General features: G+C 49.3%; 1 long non-coding RNA gene across 5 annotated transcripts in view; it reads left to right on the top strand.

The window, feature by feature from the left end:
• LOC136993168 (uncharacterized) overlaps nucleotides 1-14,781 on the top strand; it is a 42,234-nt gene extending 27,453 nt beyond the window's left edge. For 3 of the 5 annotated variants that reach the window (XR_010885370.1, XR_010885369.1, XR_010885367.1), the window contains 2 exons: nucleotides 12,987-13,315; nucleotides 14,013-14,326. This is a non-coding gene — a long non-coding RNA (uncharacterized lncRNA). The other 2 variants (XR_010885368.1, XR_010885371.1) reach the window with 2 other exon arrangements.
• The last annotated feature ends 1,065 nt before the right edge of the window (nucleotides 14,782-15,846 follow it).

Genomic DNA, 15,846 nt, shown 5'->3' with positions numbered 1-15,846 from the left:
GTCTACGTTGGTTGCTACAGCTGAGCACCGTCGGTGCGTCCCTTCGGACGCGCAGGAGGAGCATAAGAGCAGCTCCCAGGGCCTGCGGAAGCAAAGGGCAGAGCTCTTGCGCTAAGTGCCTGCTCCCGGCACGACGGCATCTGCTGCCGCCCCGGCAGCTGCCACGCTGCAGCTTTGGTGACGTACCCGCTCTCCTCCGCCTGCTGCCTGCCTTCCCGATGGAGGCACTGGCCGGCATCACACTGGCTGTGCCTCTCATAAAGCTCTTCATATCTCCCGTCCTCCTCCCAGGCTGGTGGTCTGCGAGAAGGAAGGGAAAGGCATGAGCCTCCCCCGCATCGGGCACGTGCAGGACGTCCCTGCTCTCCCGGCCCCCCGTCCCGCTTCCAGCTCCGTGCGGAAGCAGGGCCCAGGCTAGCCGGAGCCCTGCGGGCCAGGACTGCCTCGGGAGCCCTTGGCGCGGCACAGCCCTTGGGCCCTTCTGCCTCGGGAGCCCGGCACGAGGGCAGCAGGAAACCAACCTGAACGGGACCAGGATCCCCATTTTTAACATTTCAGGAAGAAACTTCCTCTTGTTTTTGCATTGTGGGCAGCGGAAGCATTCCCTGCCCGCGCTGGTGGCCTGTCCCTGCGGGAGAGAGACAAGCGGCGTTCGCGGGGCGCTGCTGGGCCCCGGCGGTGCCCACGGGGCGAGGGAAGGCTCCTACCTGGATGCAGCCCCGGTGGAACCAGGCCCCTTTGCAGGATGGGCACACCATGGTGCCGAAGGACAGGTTTTCATCCACTGGCTCCATGCAGATGATGCAGGCGGTGTCTGCATCAGGACGCACGGGCACTGCCTGCTTCGGGCGGTGCTCCGAGCAGAAGGACCTGGGGTGAACATGGAGGAGAGGGGCAAGGTGAGGAAGCGCTGAGGCCTTCCACGATGCCGAGAGCAGGGCAAAGGGGGCACAGAGGAGCCCTCCGCGGCCTGGCTCTGGCTCCGGCAGCTTCCCCGGCTGCTCGGCCAGTGCCGTCACGAGGGCCGTTGAGGCAGGGAGGCTCCGGCGCCAGGGCCGGCAGCCCTTACCTGTACGCCTTAAAGAACTGCGTCACGCAGCCGTTCTCGGAGGCGCAGGGAAGGTGGAAGCTGCGGCTGCAGCCCTCTGCCTGACAGTTAATTGCGGCTCCGCGCTCGCCGCAAGCAAAGCAGCTCTGCAAAGAGCACGGCAGCCGCCGTTGGCAACGTGCGCTGGGCCTCTGCGGCCAGCCCCACACCCCAGGAAAGGCCCGGGGATCCGGGTCCTGCCGGCTCCCATCCCGCAGAGCCACCTTGCGGATGAGGTTGCTGCCCGCGCTGGAGCCGCTGGGCAGCTCCTGGGAGCGGGAGCGTTGCCCGGAGCCGCTCGGGAACACCGGCATTTCCGTCCCGTGGAGCTCCCGTCCCTGCCAGCTCCTCACCTTCTGGCCTGCATTCTTTGCTTTTTGATTGATGTCCGCGGGAAGGAACCCGCAGATCCCTTCCCGCTCCATCCTGCGCTGCTCCAGCCCGCTGGCGAGATACTGCAAAGTGGGAAAGCACAGGAGCTCGGCAGGGAGCTCCGAGGGCCGGTGCCGGCCGAGCCGAGGGAGCCTCCGGGGCAGCTCACCAGGCAGAGCTCGTGGACACACAGCCCGCCCTTGAAGTGTGTCGGCCCGCAGACGTCCACGCTGACATCCGCCCGGCGGCAGAGCACGCACGCTGGAGGGAGAGAGCACCCACGCCCGCCGCTGAGCCCTGCCAGGCCTGGGCCAGCGTCCCGCGAGACTCCCCAGGCCTCGCCCAGCCCCGGCTTCGCTGGGCAGCGGCACCGGGAGCTGTGGGAACGGGAGCTACGGGAACGGCACCCTCACCCTTCTCGCTGGAGTCAGGCGCCTTCCTCTTCATCGTGACCGCAGGGGTGGTCAGTGGAGCGTTCCGGAGAGCCCTGGCCGCAGACGCGCCGGGATTTCTCTTCCAGATCCTGCTCTGGCGACCCTGCCGGAGAAGCGGGTCCCGGGTGAGTTTGCGGAGTGGGAGCCCGGAGCCGCGGGACAGGGACACCCGCTCCTGCCCCGGAGCCCCGTGCCAGCCCCTGCCTCCCCTCCCGTCTGTCCCGTCCCGTCTCTCTGCTCCTCTGTGCTTTCTTCACCTCCCCGAGTCGTTCGGAGGTGTGCTGCCTCCAAACCTGGGCCCTGCTGCCGCCGCGGCTCCTTATATGCAGCCCGGGGTGGCCGTGTCGCAGCGATGCGGTGGCCGTGTCACAGCGAGGTGGTGGCCGTGTCACAGTGGGCAGCAGGTCGCCGAGGGCTTTCGCGCCCCTATTTGGCCTGCAACGGTGGCCATGTCACAGTGGGCAGCCGCTGATGCGGGGGAGGCTGGGAATCTGATGCCATCGTTTTTGTATAAAAGAGAAAATAAAACAAAGTATTTGCAAATTGGTACAGTGGGATGTGAAATTAGTCCTAGCTTACATCTTAGGAGAATGTGTGTACATGCGCTTGTGTGCGCTAGCCACTTCCAGCAGGAATCTCACTGGGATGTGAACAGGGAGGATTTCTTGGAATGAAGCTGAAGGTACGGGGTGCATTGATGCTAGGAAAAATCAAAGTTTAAGTCGATACCAAGGCTGCTGAATGGAGCACGGTGATCATGGAAGTGCTGGTGCGGACGGGACAAGGGTGTCTTGACTGCTGCTGATGTCCAGTCCTGTCCAGTTATTTAATTGTGTAGCCAAGGCCATTATGATCCTAAATTAGTAACAGAACACGTGTGCTTTGCCTGCCCTTGACAGGTGAAATGTTTTATCTCCCATGAGCTGCTCTGGGGGCTCTGGGATGTGCCTCGCGCCCAGCAGTGGCGACGGCAAGCTTGTTCCCTGAGCAATTCCAAGTGCGTCTGTAAGAGTCCTGCAGAGCTTTGGATCGGTTCAGGGCTTGGAAGGGGAGTTAGAGAAGGGAGGTTGAGCTGTTTTGTTTGCGAAGGAATGCAACGGTTTTAGATTCACACGTATTCTGTTAATGATTAGGTATTGCAAGGTATCTTTGTATGCTTTCCTTAAGTGTATTGATTCACCTTAATGGAAGTTTTGCAGGGCAGCTGGAGCGAAATTTGATGCGTAAATCTAGCTTTAACAAAGTACCGCTGTATGTGTAAATTCAGTAGGTATCTAGCAGGTTGGAGAAATAAGAGAAGTTGCGTTGCAGCCTTCAGAGTGTTTTCTGGTGGTGTGTTTTTTGGGTTTTGTTGTTGTTGTTTTAATTAGTAAGGTATGTATGGAATCTTCTTGCCAAATTTCAAGGTTGCGACTGTCTTCTGCTGAGGACTTGCCTGTCCTCACAACCAACCAACCTTTTGGACTGCAAAGCTCTTTGCTTAAAGGTAAATCCTTTCATGGTACTTCATTTTAGAAAAAGAATGTATAGTTTTTATTTCATTAAATAACTGGGAAAGCAGTATTAATTGGAACAGTTTGTTGGCAGGAACATTGTCACTGCAGCTCAGTGCACAAGAAAGAACTAATTTACAGATCTGCTTTCATCTGACTGCTAGAAATGTTCATCATGTGGAAATGTAAAGTATGGCAGTGCAAGAAAAAAATTTCAGTACGTTTGGCAGAAGGTTAAATATTTTATTTGAATACTGGATGCCTTGGGTTCTGTTTCAGTGATGTAATTTATGCTGTTGAGGGAAGTGGCATGTGCAAGTATAAACTGTTGTTTAATTATAGTGGCTAATTCCTCTTCCTCTCCCACTCCAACCTTCCAGTCATTGCGTGGAAAACCCTATAACTACAGGTAGGCACTTAAGGACAGCTTAGGTCAGATGTGCAATGGATGTGAAGGAGATGGAGCTAAGCAGCATGTAGGGAAATTACAAATTTGAAGTCTCCAAGCAGTGCGCCTGTGGTACAGAAATTCTTTACTGGCCTTTGTAAATTGCCCAGTTTATTAAATAAAGTAGAAACCGAATAGTCTTAGACCTCCCCCATATATACAGCCTCATCTTCAAGTGTGTTTGAACTCCCATAGGCTTTGCAATACTTAGCCGCAAAGATGGGCCATTGGACTGAATCAAGCAGCAAATCCTAGTTTTTGAGTATTTGGAACCATCATGGATTGTACTAATACCACCAGATTCTCTTGTTTCTCACCATTAACAAAAATTGCACCAAAGAACCCGGGATGAGTTTTAGTTAAGTTATTGTTGTATTTATTTTCTTTTGAGGACTGGACGGGACTCCCTTTGGAGCCTGTAGAGCTGAAACTTTTAATTTCTCTGAAGGTCAGTGGTGAGCAAACTTGCAGCACTGGCTCTCTCCCGCCCGAGTAGCTGGGGCACTGCTGGTGCTGCTCTTTCCGGCCCGGGAGCAGGAGATTGGAAGTGCGGATGAAACCTGGCTCCTCCCGCAGGGCAGTGCAGAGCACTACCGCTAAGCCCCTGGGCTGGCCCGAATCAAGTCTTGTAAGCGTTGTTTATTTATTTCAAAATCATGTCTCTGTATATTGGAGGCAGTTCAGTCGACTGCAGTAAAATTTGGGATATAATGGCTACAGTCTAGAATTCAAAACCAGCAAAAGAAGCTTTTTTCTGACTCTGGTTTAAAGAAAAAAAAAAGACATGTCTGTCTAGCTGGTGCCCCCCCTTGTTGCGCGCGTGTCCCCCCTTTGTTGCACGCTCGCGCATGCGCCCCCCGCTTTCTCGTGTGCTCTCGGTATTTGAACCCTTCATTTGTTTTCCACCACCGTTCATTTTACTGGAGTAAATGAAACTTCCATATTAAAATAAAAGTACATATGGGAAACGGTTGGTTTCTGTGAGAGTGGAAAATAGATTAATCTAGGACCGGTATTTGCATAAACCACTTGGAGACCACTTATTATTTGTTTCACCTTCTCAGTCCTTCCCTTCTGTGAGAAAACTTACTGTTTGTGTAAAAACTCAAGATGTCTCTGTACAGTAAGAAAAGGTGGATTAGAAATCAGAGGTTGAACTGTTGAAGGAACGGAAATGGAATCACAGTGCTGAGCTGGAAGAACAGGAGAAGAAAACCAGTGGAGATCAATGTGCCTCTGCTGCGAAGAGTCCATGTGATGAAGCGAGTCCAGAGAGCACGTGATGACGGATGTACAAAAGCTCGGACAATAAAACCTGAAGCTGAGAAGTTCGGTCGGCAATTGAAGGAAGCTTAAGGAGCTTTCAGAGTAGTGGTGAGAGGCAATGTTGTGGATTGGATCATTCAGCTTGCTAGAGGGTGACTCAGTCTCTGCAAAGGGTATTGCAGGAAAAGCAGGGTGTGGTTGCAGCCATCAGTACGGGATTTAGAGAGGAAGACATTGACTAAAGTGGACGAATGTGGAGCTAGTTGGTACAGTCCAAACCGTTTTGATGCAGATACTCCAGTTTACCTGGAAAACGCATTCCTTTCCCTATGCTTCTTTGCAAAATGACTAAGAACAAACAACTCAGAAGGGCTCTCTCGCGCAGGACCGTACAGGCAGCCCTGATGCAAAAGAATGGCTGTCATCCACAATTTCTCCCAAACTCTGACACTCCCAGAACAAGTTTTCTTATCCTGTGAATGCGAATGTTTAGTTCTGGTGTGGATCGTAGGATGCAGGGAGTTCCTGGCAGCAGGAAGTCGAGTTGTGGTGCAGACCATACCTTCCCCAATAATATACATGGTGTCTGCAAGACCTCCAAGCAGGCAGGTATCAAGCCCGCAGTAAGCCCAGTGAATCCTAGGTGTAATGAATTGGGGAAGAGCAGTGGGGAAAAACGAAAGGTTTTTGCCGAGGTACTGTATGGATTGCTAATGGAAGGGTATGAGTATGAGTGTGCACTATCAGTGTATCAGAGAAAAATGGGCCGATTAAGTCTTGACTTGGTCTTGAATGAGCAAAAGAAAGAATTTGGCAAATACTGTTTGCTACAGATCCGCTTGCTTTAAACAAGGGAGGAAAAACAGTTTTACAACAATTTGGGTAAAGCAGGAGACAGAAACAAAAGGAAGAGTGCCCGCTTTGCTCAAGGAGATGAAATTTCAGCTATTAAAAAGATAATAGAAGAAGATTCAGAGAAACCGCTAGCTATTTTCACAGATTTGGAATAGGTTTGCCAATCTCTCTTTCCCAAACAAGATGGGGAAGGAAAGGGACATGTTCAGAGGGTGGCAAAACAGTAATACACACCACCCTTTGGGAACGTGGGCTCAGTCCCCAAGGATTACACAAGTAGTGTGTTTGAAAAAGCACAGTCCAGTTGTGGTTGTGGAAAAAGCTGATTGTACAGGGTAGCAGGAAGAAGTAGCGAAACAAAGAACGGACACCTCTTGGGACAAGTGGTTTCATCAATCTCAGTTAAAGCTTTGGAAAAGCGAATCAAAAATGTAACTCGGTATCTGTGGTAGGTCCCTATGGTTTAGTTTACAGGATGATGCTACCAGCATCACAGGCTTGAAGAGAAACAGCTCAACCTAGTGATGGTGTTGGTGACTTCAGTAATGTCCCTTCAAGCAAGTACGTAGACATAGAAGGAATTTGGGAGAGGTGACTAAAACAGAAGAAAAAAGGCTTGAAACAGAGGAGCACCGAGTACTGAGGCAGTACTTTAGTAAGGAGTTGACAGAATTGTTGGTTTAAATGTGTATGCGAAGGAGAAATGAATAACGAAATACTGCAGCTGAACTGAGATAGAGGTAACACTGAAGGAAGATTGTGTAAGTAAGTATTAGAGGAGGCAAAAAAGTCTGTATTGTGTCTCGTTCCCACTCTTTGCTGTCTGTTAACACGATCTGTGTTCTCTTTCAGGTCGTTTTACTGTATGGGCTGCAGGACCTCAAGGGGATCCTTTTGGGGCTCTGAGCTGTGAAATGTTTACATGCATGTTCTAATTTATCCTTCAGCTGAGTCATGTATTGTTTGAGCAAAGTCCGTGTATAGCAATTCAGAACAAGATTTAGGCATACTGCATTGCACTCTACTACTTAGCTCTGGACCTAGATGTTTGTATTCAAGGTAGGAAGGTGTTCATCTGCCCACAGCAAAGGGAAAAAAAACAAAGACTGATTATCCTGGATATATTTCCCTATTATGGGCATAAATTTCAGTTCATGAGTTTTATGAATCCTCTGGTGCTGAAGTGGAGTCTGAAAAGGACAGGATCAGTGCCAGTAGGTGTAATGCAAATATGCGTTTCCAACAGTGAATGGATTCTGTCAACTCAATTGAAGTACGCTTTCTAAAACCAGTTCCCTGGTAATTTTGAACAATTTATGAAGGGTTCTGATCAGTTGTTTGGTTTTTGTTTTCCTGTGGCTGTTATTTGGTGGAAAAATACTGCAGCTGAACCTAATATTGTTTTGTCACTAGAAAACTCACTGCTGGCACTGAATTCAGCCTGGAAAGGTCATGGCACAACATCTGTTTTGTGGAGAGTGTGGTTATTACCACCAAGTAATATAGCGGACAGTGGAGTGGAAAAAATAACTCCAAAACAGAGCTGCTGTAATGATGCCTTTTTGACCACGGTCCTAAGGATTACATTGACTGGATTTCCCAAAGATGTATGCTTGGAAGGTAAGTTTGGACAAAATACTCATACCGCTCAAGTATCAGGTGCAATATTTCTTTGTGACAGAATTTTCCACCTCAATATTTTCACAACCCTTTTCTCTTACCATATATTCAGCATTGCTAGGGGCTTTTACAGGTAGTATTCTGTCCTGCGTTCCCTTAAATTGCTTGCATTTCTGTTTTAGCTAATACAGCCCGTATCAGAGATCAAGGGATCCCACCACTACACTTAGCTTTGGTTAATTCCCTTCCCCGCTTTGCTACTCTGAACTGACTTTCATTCCTGTACCATGCTTCCTTAGGCTAGTAGTAACGGTGTTTTTTCTGTTTTGCTTACTACCTCTCCCTTACGGTGCTTGTCTTTTTGTGTCAGAAACAAAACCTCTGGGATTTCTGAGTTTGACTGTACTGCAAAATATAATTTGTTCTTCTGCGCTAGTGCTCTCAAAACCTGCTTTTTACAGACTAAGCATTCAAATAGTTAGGAAAAGCATGTTTCGTGAATGTTTAAAGCATGGACACAATTTGGACACGTGCTTCATCTGTTTGGACCCTGACCAGCTTTTCCTATCCTCTTCTAAAGCCTGGCAAACATAATTCCAGCCTTAAAGCCATGACCTTGCAAAGTGAGAAGTGCTAGTGACTTCTTGGAGGTGCTAGGTGTTTTATTATTTCTGCTGGTTTTAATGCGGTATGTGCCACAGTGGCAATATCAGGTAGTTCTCTCTGCACGGATGCCCATAAAGCAGGGGGGAACATTAGCCCGCTTTCACAGGAGTAAACCTGGCCAAAAAAGAAGTGATTTGCCATGGGCTACTTGGTGGGTTACTGAGAGGCCAATGCGGGTATCCAGAGGGCTGAACTTTTTCTCAATCTTTCTGACGATACTACTTTTTATAGATGCGCCAGCTGCTCAAGACACTGCCACTTGCTGCATTTTTCTAAAAAAAAAAAAAAAAAACAACACCCAAAAAACAAAAAACAAAAACCCACCCCAACCCCCCATCAACTACTACAGTAACAGCAAAACAATTGAACAAATACTGTTCACAGGATGACAATTATTCTCTGCCCATCAGGGTAGATACTGGGCGCTCTAGTTTTATTTCTAGGTAGTCCAGATTCCCTGAAAGGGCCTGCCATGTGCACTCTCCCTTTTACTCTGGCTTCTTTGGAGCCATGATTCTTTGGATTAACAGGGCAAAGGGCTTTTGCTACTGGAATTTGAAGACTATCATGCTTGCTGCAGAGTTGAAGTCAGTTAAATTTGCTTCTTAAAAGGTATTTAAATTACCAATCGTATTTTCTTAATGTGTGTTTGTGTGTGTGTGTATGTATACACATACGTATGCATAAAAATAAAATCTCCAGAGGAGCAGCTATCATTCAGATAGTATTTGGGACTGTTAGGATTTTTATAAACCCATAGTGCACAGTTCTGGATTTCCATCTGAAGGATAAAAAGCAGTACACTGACAAAGATTGTAGTGTCCATTGCCCGGATACTTTGGAGGACTTCTGAAAGGATGCTGAAGGTGTTTTCCTGTGGATAGTTTGTGGCTACATAGCTTTTTTTCATTTGAAATATTATAAATAGTAATAAGTCACACTTGAAGTGTAACAAACTTGTTAATCAACTCTAAGCACTGTTGGTTTCACACAAAGCACTGCTCCTGACAGTCTGCAGGAGAGACGGTGCCCTGTAGATGACATGGTCTGGATTGCGAATAAAACCTTCAGACCGGCTACCTGAAACTAAACCACATTAAAAACCTTTGGAGAGGAAACTTGCAAAGGATACCTTCCTTTGAAAAATCTGTACATGATATAGCAAACAAAGAAGTCCTGGCCCTGCAACCACACAGGAAAGTTCATGGGAGGACAGGCTATTCATGGGATTGTGCCTAGTGGTGACTCCTCAGACTTGCAGTGATGCTGCTGGGCCTGAGCTTACTTGATGATCTCAGTATCCTGGCCTAGAGATAGAATCCAAGTGACGCTGCCCATTCTCCTGGCTTTGGCTGAAGCCACCTCAAAGATGAGACTTGCTTTGCTTTTGTTGCTTGCTCCCTTGTATGTCCTTTTCCCCTCCGTAATATACTCCTTCCTTTTCTTCTTTGTTCTTTCTGCTTTTTAAGTAGAAATGTGTTTGTGCTGGCCAAATACCATCTATTGTAGTATAGCTGTGAACTTGTAACCAAAAGAGCGGCTGAAATCAATTCCCTAAGCAGTCCAGTGCTGGTACAAGTTTCCAGGTCTCGGAGCAGATGCTAAGGCTGTTTGCTGCACCTGTCTATTCTTCGGTAAGGATAAAAGTAGAAGTCAGTGTTTGCATAGATTCTGTGTTTTCTCTTGTTCTTTCTGCATCGGCATGTGTGTGTCCGGTTAAGTCATCTTGGACTTTAGCAGATCCAATCCCTTTTAGCTTTGAAGCAGGAGTTGAAACTAAATTACAAGATTGCTATCAGGTAGCATCATGTGTTTAAAAAAAAAAAATTCTACAAAGAAAGTTATATAAATACAGGATTAAGTATTGCTTTTTCATTTCATGGTGTATTTTTCTGCATTTTTAATAAGAATTTTAGATTGTAACTACTGGTGATCATTTACTGAAGGTAAGAAGCGTCCTGATATCCTTGTAAGCAAGGGTCCGAGTTAAAAGAAATGTACAGTGACTATGTTGACACCTGCAGCTCTCTGGGCTGCTGACCCTACTGGAACTATCACAGTAGTGGGTTTCTGTACTTTGGAGTAATATTTTGAAATATGGATGCAGTCCTCCTGGGGGAGAGTTGGAGACCACAGTTGCAGTCAGCCTCCAGAAGTAAGCATCTTTCATCCGGGCTAGTAAAACCCCCTTTTGTGCCTGGCCACATCCTTTGCTTTAGCTTTGCAATTCCTTTTTCCAGGTCCTAACCTGCAGAGCTTCAAACTCTTACCCTTCTTGCTAAAAGCCAGCTCCTCAATCTTTGCACTAACTGACTTGCCTGAAAATCTCGATTATTGATGTCAGAGCTGGCCTGCAAACTGAATGTGATATGTGACTTACTGGGCGATAGCCAGAAGTTCAAAATATGAAATTCGCTTTCTGTGAGTAGCAAGTTGTGCTAAATGAGACAGCTCTTAGGAAAAACCGACCAGACAAAAAAACAAAACAAAACCCAGCAACCTCTTGTGATCTCTTTGTCCTCAGATTTTGCAAACCAGCCATCTTGTATCGGTTCTTTTAAAAGTCACCTTCCTTAAGATCACCTGCAGCCAGTGAAACAAATCCTTTATATGAGGTCACTCATCTCATATGTTCAGTTTTGCAATTGTAGAGTGAACTTGCCAATCCCTGTAGTGGCAGAGAAGTCTACAGTGTGATCTATGCTTTTTCAGCCCTGTTGTGCTACGTATTAGTCAGAGTTCATTTATTTCATTAGTTTACTCTGTAAAGCAACTACATAACTGTTACCACAATAGGACTGGAATGGTGTATTACATTTACTAAAACAACTTAGCAATTAATTTCAAATGATCTGTATGCAGTAATCTCCTACATGTAATAGAATTATTCAAATGTCTATGAGCATTTTACATGCAGTACTGGAGTGAGTTAGATCAGTCAAAAATTAACTGCATCCAAAGCATCAGTATAGCCTTCTGGGATCAGCTGAATACCAGTATGTCACAGTAAAGTCATAGTAATTGATGTAGCATAGAATCATGCCTCTGCTTCTCCCTTGTAATGGAAATTTTATTAGCCAAGCAGGCTAGGTGGAAAAATGGAAAGAAAAGAGAAATGAAAATAAGTTAAATACCAGCTAGTGGCCATTAACATTGATTTGATTCTGTGCTTATGTGGTTTATCATCCCGACACTTTCCTTATGCTTAGAATAGCCTGTCCTTGTTTTGCACAACTGCATTTTCAGTGTACTTTGCATTTATATCTGTAGAGAGGGAAAGAATATATAGCTCGGCGTTCAATTCAAGTTGTCAGCCGAAACCGTTTCTGTTGAACTTTCATCTGCTGACTTGGGCATTCAGCGCGAAAAGTCTCTCTCCAGGGAAGTATTCAGTCTCCCTTAGGCTTTCCCCCACCCAAGGCGTGAATGTTGGGTGACTTCTGTCATACAAATATGGTGTGGATACCAAAATATTTAATGATTTCTCTTTTCCTTGTCAGCTTTTTTTTGTCATAAGCCAGGACTATCGCTGTATTACAACTGCTGAAGAGCGACTGAACTGACTTTACACTTGTGTTTTGTACGCGTGTATTTTAGTGAACAAAGAGGAATTACTTGGCTTCAAATCTGAAGCCTCTTCAAAGGCTGAATTTCTTTTCATAGATTCTATGAACTAGACAAGTGCATATTTTCCTTGGTTTATTTTTGAAGAGCCAGATTAAGATGGGCAGCAGAGGTAAAAAAGACAGTTACAAAAGAAGGATTTTAAACTTAGGAGGAAAAAAATTTTTTTTTCCATTTACGTGTTTAATACCTTTTTTTTAAACCTATCTTTGCTTCTGTCTTGTGGAAGTTCACCTTATCTCCTAGTCTCACTTCCATAATTCTTCTAAAAGGCTATGTTCTTTATCAGCACGTGTTCACTGGTCTGGCCACTTGCATGTACCTTCATGTTGTTTATCATCAGATGTAGGTCTGGCTTCTTAAAGGCATCATTTTGGACCTTCTGTGTAACGCATACTGGCTTTCCTGTCTATTAACTACTGCCTTAAAAGTGCTGTTCTTCCTCCTACCTATTAGGTAGCTAATATATTTCTGACTGAGCTCATAAAGAAAATGATTTGGTCCCTGAATGAAGAGAAGTTTTTCTGTTATCCTGGACCATATCCAGGATTTCTAATAGTAATCGCTGCTTTCCCAAAATGCAAGAGGGAGGAGATGCTGAAGCTCACACCAGCTGCCTGTCACGCTGAGAAGGAAGGGAAAGGCATGAGCCTCCCCCGCGTCGGGCACGTGCAGGATGTCCCTGCTCTCCCGGCCCCCCGTCCCGCTTCCAGCTCCGTGCGGAAGCAGGGCCCAGGCTAGCCGGAGCCCTGCGGGCCAGCACTGCCTCGGGAGCCCTTGGCTCGGCACAGCCCTTGGGCCCTTCTGCCTCGGGAGCCCGGCACAAGGGCAGCAGGAAACCAACCTGAACGGGACCAGGATTCCCATTTTTAACATTTCAGGAAGAAACTTCCTCTTGTTTTTGCATTGCGGGCAGCGGAAGCATTCCCTGCCCGCGCTGGTGGCCTGTCCCTGCGGGAGAGAGACAAGCGGTTTTCGCGGGGCGCTGCTGGGCCCCGGCGGTGCCCACGGGGCGAGGGAAGGCTCCTACCTGGATGCAGGTACAAAGGACAGGGACGAAGCGCCCGTTTTGAAAAGGAGCCGATATACTCAATTTTCACTTCAGCTTCTTCCTTTTCCAGTCCCAGGATTTGTTCTCTGTGCTTCTCAAAACATCTGTCCCTGCTTGAGAGCGCTGATCCTCTGCTGCCCAAAGCAGACTCCCCTGCCTCACGCCGGGAGTTTGGCGCCACCAGCCGAGGTGCCGAGTGGGAGCCTTCTGCTGATGAGGAAGCCCGGGGACCCAGAGCTTTCCTGGGGCCCAACCTTGTGCCCAGCATGTGCCCTCGGGAATTGGGGTGTGTGAAGACAACGTATCTGTCATGAAATTGCCTAGCTAACCAAAGCAGAACAACCTTTCGGGAGGATTGTGAACCTCTGCTTCGTTTCTTTCCTTCTACAACTCAACAAAGTAAGTTTGATTTACATTTTGGTGTGTCTATATTTAACTGTGTAGGAGAAACAAATGAGATACAATAGTGCCCTGTAGCAGTAAATTAACTTCCGTTTTGATGTCAAGTTTGCTTGACGTCCTCTCTGAGGAAGCCAGGAGAACCTGGGAGCTGTCCTGCAGGGCTTTTGTGCCAGCTCAGAGGCCACAACTGTAGCCATACTTAAAGTGGGCAAGCTGATTTTCCCTGGTGGAAGTGACGTCTTGAGTGAGAAAATGCAGGCGGAGGGAAGGAAAGGAGGGTACGTTGGTGCTCCCCGGGAGCTCTGCTGGGGCTGCAGCCTGGGCTGCTCAACGTCGGGCCTCCGCCAGCACCTGGGCCAAAGCTTGTGCTGCAGCGCAGTTGCCAAAGACACCCAGCGGCTGATGAAGCAGCTCCCTCAGATGCGTGGTACCAGCCCTGGGGGAGCACCCTCTGCTCTGCGCTTCCCACTTGCTTTTTATTCAAAAGACGTGGCGGTAGGCCTGCAAAGAGAAGGCTAGCAAGGGAAGGTAGGCGTCTTCCACGTCCTTCCTGGCTTCTTGCTAAGCTTTTGAGGAGTCTTTCACTTGGGGAAGGATGGGAATGCTCAGGTGTGTGAGAAGATGACACTGAGCATTGCTTGCTTAGACACCCGTGCAAGTCTCTTCCTCTGAAAGACCTTCTTGTTTCCTTCAGGCAAATTTTCGGGCTGTTTTGATCAGTGTGAAGAGGCAGGGCCGCCTCGTGACTGTCTGCCAGGTAAGTGCGCAGTCACAGACAGACCTTTTCGTACCTAGTGCTCTTGTCGTGGGAAGGGAGCCAGGCTGTGGGTTACAGTCCCTGCATAGGGACCAGGTGTGTTCCAAGGACTCGGGCGCATCCACACCGGTGGGTGATTTGGAGGAAGATGGCCAAAGTCCCATAGCTTCCCCTAAGTGGCTCTTCCAAAGGGATGTTTCCTGAGCGCCGCCGGTGCATCTCTGAAACGTGGATTGTTTTCTGTGCTCTACCTGCAGTTGTATGACGTAAACAACTGAACAAAATAGATCCTCCTCGTATTGGCGTAGATGAGGAGGGAGGCAGAAGCAAAGAAATTCAATCGCGTATCTTAAGTCAAATAAGCAGTGACTGCTCAGCATGTAAGACTGTGCCCAAAGACCAGTGCTAAGATTAACAGAGTGCCTAAACTCCACCGTGTTCTGGGCTCCCCGTGTTTTGGAACAGATATCTCCAAGCTTGTGTACAAACCTTCCCATTTCTTTGCGTCTGCTGTATAGAGGCTTGGGTTTCCATGCCATGTGGCAGAGGTAGAAAGTCCCCTGTAGTCTCCAGAAATGTTTTCTGTGTTTTATTTTTCCCTTAAATAATTTCTCCTTGATGCTCGTAGATTCTCTAACGCCGGAAGAGAGCACGGGCTAAACTTGCGAGCAGCCCTCCAGGGCTGCTTTGCCACATGGCAGCAGTGCCTGGGGGCTCGTGGCTGTGCCCAGCCGGGGCCCCGGGAGGAAGGGTTTCGGCGCGCGGGGCTCTCTCCCCGCAGCGCCCCAGCACAGCGGACCTCTGCCCAGAGCCTGCTGCCAGCGCCAGCCCTGCGAGCGCCCTGCGGGAGCGCCCCTGCTCTAAGGCCCGGGCCCTGCTGCCCGACGCGTGCCTGAGGCCCCGGGTGTGCGCAGAGCCCCGCCGCGGGGACGGGGGGCCTGGGGGAGAGCGGGCAGGCTCGTGCTGTGCTCCACCGCCAAGGGCTGTACGTGGGACGCCCGTTCGCTCTGGGGCTGTGGGCCATCCTGAGAGTGGACTGATGGGCCAGAGGTGCCCGGCAGGATCCACCCAAGCCCCTGGGGCCAGGAGAGCCCAGGCTGCATGGCCAAAAGGCCAGGGTGCTGCACGGGCACCCGGTCACCAGCACTGTGAACTGCTCTTGTCCCGCAAAGGAAGCCCGCGATTTCCCTGGCTCCGCAGCTCCCAGCACCCGCCCTTGGCTCCGTCTCAGCCCAGCCGGCCTCCTGAGGCCAGCAAGGCCAGAGGCACGTGGACAAGGCGCTCGCCAGGTCTGGGGAAGGTCTCGCCAACAGCTGGCGAGAACAGAGCCCCGCCGGTGCCCTCCCCGAAACCAGCCCCCGAGAAAGGCGACGGAGGAGGAAGGCAAGGAAGAAAAGTGAGATCTCCCAGCACCGTTGAGATTAGGTGGCACTTTTATTCTGCAGGGGGCAGGGGATTGGTGCCGTTGTTGGGGCTGCCCCACGGCTCGTCCTGCGGGGTGTTCAGGACCGGCTGTAAGGATGTTGTGTCCGGCGGAATAGCCGGGAGCGTCCTGGCCGTCGCTCTGGCCCTGGCCGTCCTGCCTGGGGGCTGCTCTCAGGAGCCGGAGAGGTAGAAGACGACTCCGATTTGTCCTGGCTGCTGGTATGGGAGGTGGCCAAGTCCGATGCGGATGTGGAGGGTGTAGCGGAGTCGGAGGATGACTCTGATTTGCCCTGGCTGCTTGTGCTGGGCTTGGCCAGGTCTGGCTCCGAGCTGGAGTGTGTAGCAG

The sequence above is a fragment of the Apteryx mantelli genome, chromosome 12 (assembly GCF_036417845.1).
Source record: "Apteryx mantelli isolate bAptMan1 chromosome 12, bAptMan1.hap1, whole genome shotgun sequence".
Classification (NCBI taxonomy): Eukaryota; Metazoa; Chordata; class Aves; order Apterygiformes; family Apterygidae; genus Apteryx; species Apteryx mantelli.
The sequence above is the reverse complement of the archived record's forward strand: the minus strand, read 5'-3'. Positions and strand labels throughout refer to the sequence as shown.